Source organism: Sus scrofa, chromosome Y, assembly GCF_054392235.1.
Source record: "Sus scrofa isolate SSC_HxYL_T2T_F1_AM1 chromosome Y, Sscrofa_HxYL_maternal_Yorkshire_Landrace_v2.0, whole genome shotgun sequence".
In the NCBI taxonomy this organism is placed as follows: domain Eukaryota; kingdom Metazoa; phylum Chordata; class Mammalia; order Artiodactyla; family Suidae; genus Sus; species Sus scrofa.
Genome location: NC_139402.1, coordinates 5,646,387 through 5,654,137, shown reverse-complemented (window position 1 = coordinate 5,654,137; position 7,751 = coordinate 5,646,387).

The following is a 7,751-nucleotide window of genomic DNA, read 5'->3' as shown; positions in this document are numbered from 1 at the left end:
CTTTTTGCACGTGGTGTGGGGGTGTGTTCGAGTTTCATTGCTTTACATGCAGCTGTCCAGCTTTCCCAGCATGAGTTGCTGAAACAACTGTCTCTTCCCCAATTTATATTCCTGCCTCCTTTGTCAGAGATGAATTGACCATAAGTGTCTGGGTGTATTTCTGGGGTCTCTATTCTGTTCCATTGATCTGTCTGTCTGTTTTCATACCAGTACCACACTTTTATTTTTTTGTATTTATTTTTTTAGTGTTATTTCCCCAATAGAAATTGTTTTCTACTCTACAGCATGGTGGCCGAGTTACACATACACATATACATTCTTTTTTTAATCCCATGATCATGCTCTGTCACAAGTAAATAGACATAGTTCTCAGTGCTACACAGCAGGATCTCATTGCTAATCTATTCCAAAAGCAGCAATTTACATCCATTAACCCCAAGCTCCCAATCCATCCCACTCCCTCCCTCTCCCCCCAGTCTATTCTCCAAGTCCATGATTTTCTTTTCTGTGGAGATGTTCATTTTGTAGTATATTAGATTCCAGATAAAAGTGATATCATGTGGTATTTGTCTTTCTCTTTCTGACTTACTTCACTCAGGATGAGAGTCTCTAGTTCCATCCATGGTGCTGCCAATGCCATTATTTTGTTTTTTTCTTATGGCTGAGTGGTATTCCATTGTGTGTCTATACCACATCTTCCTAATCCAATCATCTGTCGATGAACATTTGGGTTGTTTCCTTGTCTTGACTATTGTGAATAGTGCTGCAGTGAACATGCAGGTGCATGTGACTTTTTCAGGAAAATTCTGTCCGGATGGATGCCTAAGAGTGGAATTGCTGGGTCATATGGTGGTTCTCTGTATATTTTTCTAAGGTACATACATACTGTTCTCCCTAGTGGTTGTACCAGCTTACATTCCCACCAACAGAGCAGGAGGGTTCCCTTTTCTCCATACCCCATCCAGCACTTGTTATTTGTGGACTTCTTAATGATGGCCATTCTGACTGGTGTGAGGTGGTATCTCATGGTAGTTTTGATTTGCGTTTCTCTTATAACCAGCGATGTTGAGCATTTTTTCATGTGTTTGTTGGCCATCTGTATATCTTCTTTGGAGAAATGTCTCTTCAGGTCTTTTGCCCATTTTTCCATTGGTTGATTGGCTTTTTTGCTGTTGAGTTGTATAAGTTGCTTGTGTATTCTAGAGATTAAGCCCTTGTCAGTTGCATCATTTGAAAATATTTTCTCCCATTATGTAAGTTGCCTTTTGTTTTCTTTTTGGTTTCCTCTGCTGTGCAAAAGCTTGTCAGTTTAATTAGGTCCCACTGGTTTATTTTTGCTCTTATTTCTGTTGATTATGAGAAAACATTTGTAAGGTTTATATCCGAGAATGTTTTGCCTATATTCTCTTCCAGGAGTTTGATGGTGTCTTGTCTTTTAATTAGGTCCTTCAACCATTGGGAGTTTATTTTTGTGCATGGTGTGAGGGTGTGTTCTAGTTTCATTGATGTGCATGCAGCTGTCCAGGTTTCCCAGCAATGCTTGCTGAAAAGACTCTCTTTTTCCCATTTTATGTTCTTGCCTCCTTTGTCCAAGATTAATTGACCATAGGTGTCTGGGCTTATTTCTGGGTTCTCTGTTCTGTTCCATTGGTCTGTGTATCTCTTTTGGTACCAGTACCACCTGTCTTGATGACCGTGGCTTGGTAATATTGCCAGAAGTCTGGGAGAGAGAGGCCTCCTGCTTGGTTTTTATTCTTCAGAATTGCTTTGGCAATTATGGGTCTTTTGTGGTTCCATATAAATGTTTGGATTGTTGTTCTACTTCTGTGAAACATGTCATGGGTCATTTGGTACAGATTGCATTGAATATGTATATCACTTTGGGTAGTATGGCTATCTTTACAATATTAATTTTTCCAACACAGGAGCATGGAATATCTTTCCCTTTCTTTACCTCTTCTTGAATTTCCTTGGTTAATGTTTTCTAGTTCTCAGCATAAAAGTTCTTTACCTCCTTGGCCAGGTGTGTGCCCAGGTATTTGATTTTTTGAGGTGCAATGTTAAAAGGTATTTTATTTCTGTCTTCCTTTTCTAATATTTCTTTGTTAGTATACAGAAATGAGACTGATTTCTGAATGTTAATTTTATATCCTCTTTCGTTGCTGAATTTGTTGATCTGTTAAAGTAGCTTTTGGGTTGAATCCTTAGGGTTTTCTATCTGTAGTATCATGTCCTCTGCATACAGTGACAGTTTGACCTCTTACAAATTGATCACATAGTGGGGCACAAAGCTAACGTCAGTGAATTTACGAGTATAGAAATTATTTTAAGTATCTTCTCTGACCACAATGGCATGAAACTAGAAATCAGCCAGAGAAAAATAAGCGAAAACAGCCCAGCTACATGGAGACTAAACAGCATGCTACTAAAAAACCAGTGGGTCAATGAGGAAATCAAGAAGGAAATTAAAATACCTTGAGACAAATGATAATGAAGACACAACCACTCAAAATCTATGGGATGCTGCAAAAGCAGTGCTCAGGGGGAAGTTCATACCAATCCAGGCCTTCTTCAAAAAAAGAAGAAACATCTCAAATTGACACCTTAACCCACCACCTGAATGAATTAGAAAAAGAAGAACAAGCAAAACCTAAAGTCAATAGGAGGAAGGAAATCATAAAGTCCAAAGAGGAAATAAAATAGAGATTCAAAAACAATAGGCAAAATCAATCAAACCAAGAGCTGGTTCTTTGAAAAGTTAAACAAAATAGATGAATCTCAGGCTAGACTCACCAAGGAGAGGAATGAAAAAACCGAAATAAACAAAATAAGAAATGAAAAAGGAGAAGTCACAACAGATACTACAGAAATATAAAAAACCATAAGAGAATACTGTCAACAACTATCTGCCAACAAATTCGAAAACCTAGAAGCAATGGACATCTTTCTAGGGACCTACATCCTGCCAAAACTGAATCAAGAAGAAACAGACGAACGCAACAGACCAATCACTGGAAGTGAAATGGAGTATGTCCTAAAAACACTCCCTACACATAAATGTCCAAGGCCATATGGTTCCCAGGCGAATTCTAACAAACATACAAAGAGAAACTTGTACCCATCCTCCTTAAACTTTTTCAAAAGGTTGAAGAAGAAGGATTACTCTCAAAGATGTTCTATGATGGTCACGCTCACCTTAATTCCAAAACCAGACAAAGAGACCACCAAAAAAGACTACTATTGGCCAATAACCTTGATGAATTTAGATGCAAATCTTCTCAACAACATTTTAGCTAACCGAATCCAACAGCATATCCAAAAGATCATACACCACGACCAGGTGGGATCCATCCCAGATCCACAAGGATGGTTCAACGTACACAAATCCATCCATGGCACACACCACATTAAGAAAAGAAAAGTCAAAAATCACACGATGCTCTCAATGGATGCAGACAAAGCATCTGACAAAGTCCAACATCCCTCCATAATCCAAACTCTTACCCAAGTGGGAATAGACGGAACACTCCTTAGCATCATCAAAGGGATTTATGACAAACCCTCCGCAAGTATAATCCTCAGTGGAGAAAAGCTGAAGGCTTTCCCACTCGAATCTGGAACAAGACAAGGATGCCCACTCTCAGCACTGTTATTCCCCATGGTATTGGAAGTCCTAGCCACAGCAATCAGACAAACAGAAGCAATCAAGGGCATCCAAATAGGAAGAGAAGAGGTAAACCTCTCACTGTTTTTTTTGCGCATTTCATGTGTGGTTTGGATTTGCGGTTGCTCTCTTTTTTAAGTCTGTGAAGCACTTCCTGTATCTGCTTGATTTGGCCTGAGAGTCATAGAGGGTCAAACACATGATTTACAAAACTGTGCCTAGGTTTTCTTAATTGCCTTCCCACATTCTCTGACTTCCTGCTCACCCTTCTTTATTTAAGTCCTTTAATTCTTTAAAAAGTGTTTGCATCTTTTGTCTTGTTAGGCATACGGAGGTTCCCAAGCTAGGGGTCTCATTGGAGTTCTCCTACCCCAGAGCCACCGCAGTGCCAGATCTGAGCCGCCTCTGTGACCTCCACCACAGCTCCCAGCAAGGCTGGATCCTTAACCCACTGAGTGAGGCCAGAGGTCAAACCCCCAGGCTCATGGTTCCGAGTTGGTTTTGTTTCCCCTGGGCTAAGATGGGGACTCCTTGAAGTCCTTTTTAAACATCTGCATGTTGGTCCGTTTTCTGCTCTTCGTGTTTATTGTCACTTTTCCATGGTGCTTTTGTGTGTGTGTGTTTGTCCCTTTTCATTGTGTCTGCTGGCTTAAGTGACTGCTTTCCAGCTGTGATTTCCTCCATCCTCTTTCTTCTTAGTTCTTCTTTTGTTTTTATTTAGAGCAGCCCTTTCAGTGTTTCTTTCAGAAGGGTTTTAGCATTGCTCTACTCTTTTAGCTTTTGTTTGTGGGAGAAAGTCCTTCTTTCTCCTTCTATTTTAAATGAGATTCTTGCTGGGGAGCGTATTCTTGGTGGAAACGATTTCTGCTTTAGAACGTTGACTATATCTAGCCCCTCTCTTCTGGCCTGTAGTGTTTCTGTCGAGAACTCTATTCATAGCATAGCATGTGGGGCTTCCCTTAGAATGAATGCTTTGTGTTTCTCTTGCTGTCTTTGGACTCCTCTCGTTAACTTGACCTTCTGCCCTTTTTATCAGACAGACTATGTCTTGGTGTGGAGCTGTTTGGGTTCAACTTGTTTGGGGCCTCTCTGTGCTTCCTGTTTCTTGCTATCCGTATCCTTTAGACTGGGGACGTTTTGAGGCATAATTTCTTCAACTCTCGTTTCAATACCCTTGCTTTTCTCCTTCTAGAATTCCTATGATGCATACATTGTCCCACTTTATATCATCCCATAGAGTTCTTATATTGCTTTCATGTTTTTTTTCTGCTGTCCTGGTTGGGTGATTTCCATGATTCTCTCTTCCCAGTCCCTGGTTGATTCCTCTGCCTCATTCATTCTGCTCTTTGGTGCCTTTAGCTCAGTGTGCATCTCTGGTAATGAATTTTCTAAAGTTTCTTGGTTCCTCCTTATATAGTCTAGTTCCTTTCTAAAAGGCATCTGCATTCTTACTCTTTTTTTAATATATTTTTTTAATTTTCCCACTGTACATCAAGGGGTTCAGGTTATCCTTACATATACATTACAATTACATTTTCCCCCCACCCTTTCTTCTGTTGCAACATGCGTATCTAGACTTAGTTCTCAATGCTATTCAGCAGGATCTCCTTGTAAATCTATTCTAAGTTGTGTCTGATAAGCCCAAGCTCCCAATCCCTCCCACTCCCTCCCCCTCCCATCAGGCAGCCACAAGTCTCTTCTCCAAGTCCATGATTTTCTTTTCTGAGGAGATGTTTCTTTGTGCTGGATATTAGATTCCAGTTATAAGTGATATCATATGGTATTTGTCTTTGTCTTTCTGGCTCATTTCACTCAGGATGAGAGTCTCTAGTTCCATCCATGTTGCTGCAAATGGCATTATGTCATTCTTTTTAATGGCTGAGTAGTATTCCATTGTGTCTATATACCACATCTTCTGAATCCAATCATCTGTGGATGGACATTTGTGTTGTTTCCATGTCCAGGCTATTGTGAATAGTGCTGCAATGAACATGCGGGTGCATGTGTCTCTTTTAAGTAGAGTTTTGTCCGGATAGATGCCCAAGAGTGGGATTGTGGGGTCATATGAAAGTTCTATGTATAGATTTCTAAGGTATGTCCAAACTGTTCTCCATAGTTGACATTCCCACCAACAGTGCAGGAGGGTTCCCTTTTCTCCACAGCCCCTCCAGCACTTGTTATTTGTGGATTTATTAATGATGGCCATTCTGACTGGTGTGAGGTGGTATCTCATGGTAGTTTTGATTTGCATTTCTCTTATAATCAGCGATGTTGAGCATTTTTTTCATGTGTTTGCTGGCCATCTGTATATCTTCTTTGGAGAAATGTTTCTTCAGGTCTTTTGCCCATTTTTCCATTGATTGATTGTTTTTTTTTGCTGTTGGGTTGTATAAGTTGTTTATATATCCTAGAGATGAAGCCCTTGTCAGTTGCATCATTTGAAACTATTTTCTCCCATTCTGTCTGGTGTCTTCTTGTTTTCTTTTGGGTTTCCTTTGCTGTGCAAACGCTTTTCAGTTTGATGAGGTCCCATGGGTTTATTTTTGCTCTAATTTCTATTGCTTTGGGAGACTGCCCTGAGAAAATATTCATGAGGTTGATGTCAGAGAGTGTTTTGCCTATGTTTTCTTCTAGGAGTTTGATGGTGTCCTGTCGTATATTTAAGCCTTTCAGCCATTTTGAGTTTCTTTTTGTGCATGGTGTGAGGGTGTTTTCTAGTTTCATTGCTTTGCATGCAGCTGTCCAGGTTTCCCAGCAATGCTTGCTGAATAGACTTTCCTTTTCCCATTTTATGTTCTTGCCTCCCTTGTCAAAGATTAATTGACCATAGGTGTCAGGGTTTATTTCCAGATTCTCTATTCTGTTCCATTGGTCTGTCTGTCTGTTCTGACACCAGTACCATGCTGTTTTAATGACTGTGGCTTTGTAGTATTTCTTGAAGCCTGGGAGAGTTATGCCTCCTGCTTGGTTTTTGTTTCTCAGGATTGCTTTTGTGATTCTGGGTCTTTTGTGGTTCCATATAAATGTTTGGATTGTTTGTTGTAGTTCTGTGAAAAATGTCCTGGATAATTTGGTAGGGATTGGATTGAATCTGTAGATTGCTTTGGGTAGTATGGCCATTTTTACAATATTGATTTTCCCAATCCAGGAACATGGAATATCTTTCCATTTCTTTACATCTTCTTTGATTTCCTTGATTAAAGTTCTATAGTTCTCGGCATATAGTTCTATAGTTCCTTCTGCTGAACCTGGGATGAACCCAACCTGGTCATGGTGTATAATTTTCTTTACCTCCTTGGTCAGGTGTTTTCCGAGTTATTTGATTTTGTGAGGTACAATTTTAAAAAGTATCGTATTTTTGTATTCCTTTTCTGATGTTTCATTGCTGGTATACAGAAATGCAACTGACTTCTGAATGTTAATCTTATATCCTGCCACTTTGCTGAATTTATTAATCAGTTCAAGGAGTTTTGGGGTTGAGTCCTTAGGGTTTTCTAGGTATAGTATCATGTCCTCTGCATACAGTGACAGTTTGATCTCTTCTCTTCCTATATGGATGCCTTTTATTTCTTTTGTTTGTCGGATTGCTGTGTCCAGGACTTCCAAAACTATGTTGAAGAGCAGTGGTGAGAGTGGGCAGCCCTGGCTTGTTCCAGATTTTAGTGAGAAGGCTTTCAGTTTTTCCCCATTGAGGATTATATTTGCTGTGTGTTTATCATAACTGGCTTTGATTCTATTCAGGAATGTTCCCTCTATACCCACTTTGGCGAGGGTCTTGATCATGAATGGATGTTGAACTTTGTCAAATGCTTTTTCTGCATCTATTGAGATGATCATATGATTTTTGACTTTTTTCTTGTTAATGTGGTGTATGATGCTGATTGATTTGCGCATGTTGAACCATCCTTGTGAACCTGGGATGAACCCAACCTGGTCATGGTGTATAATTTTTTTGGTATGTTGTTGGATTCGGTTGTCTAAGATTTTGTTGAGAATTTTTGCATCTATATTCATCAATGATATTGGGCGATAGTTTTCTTTTTTGGTGGTGTCTCTGCCTGGTTTTGGAATGAGGGTGATGGTGGCC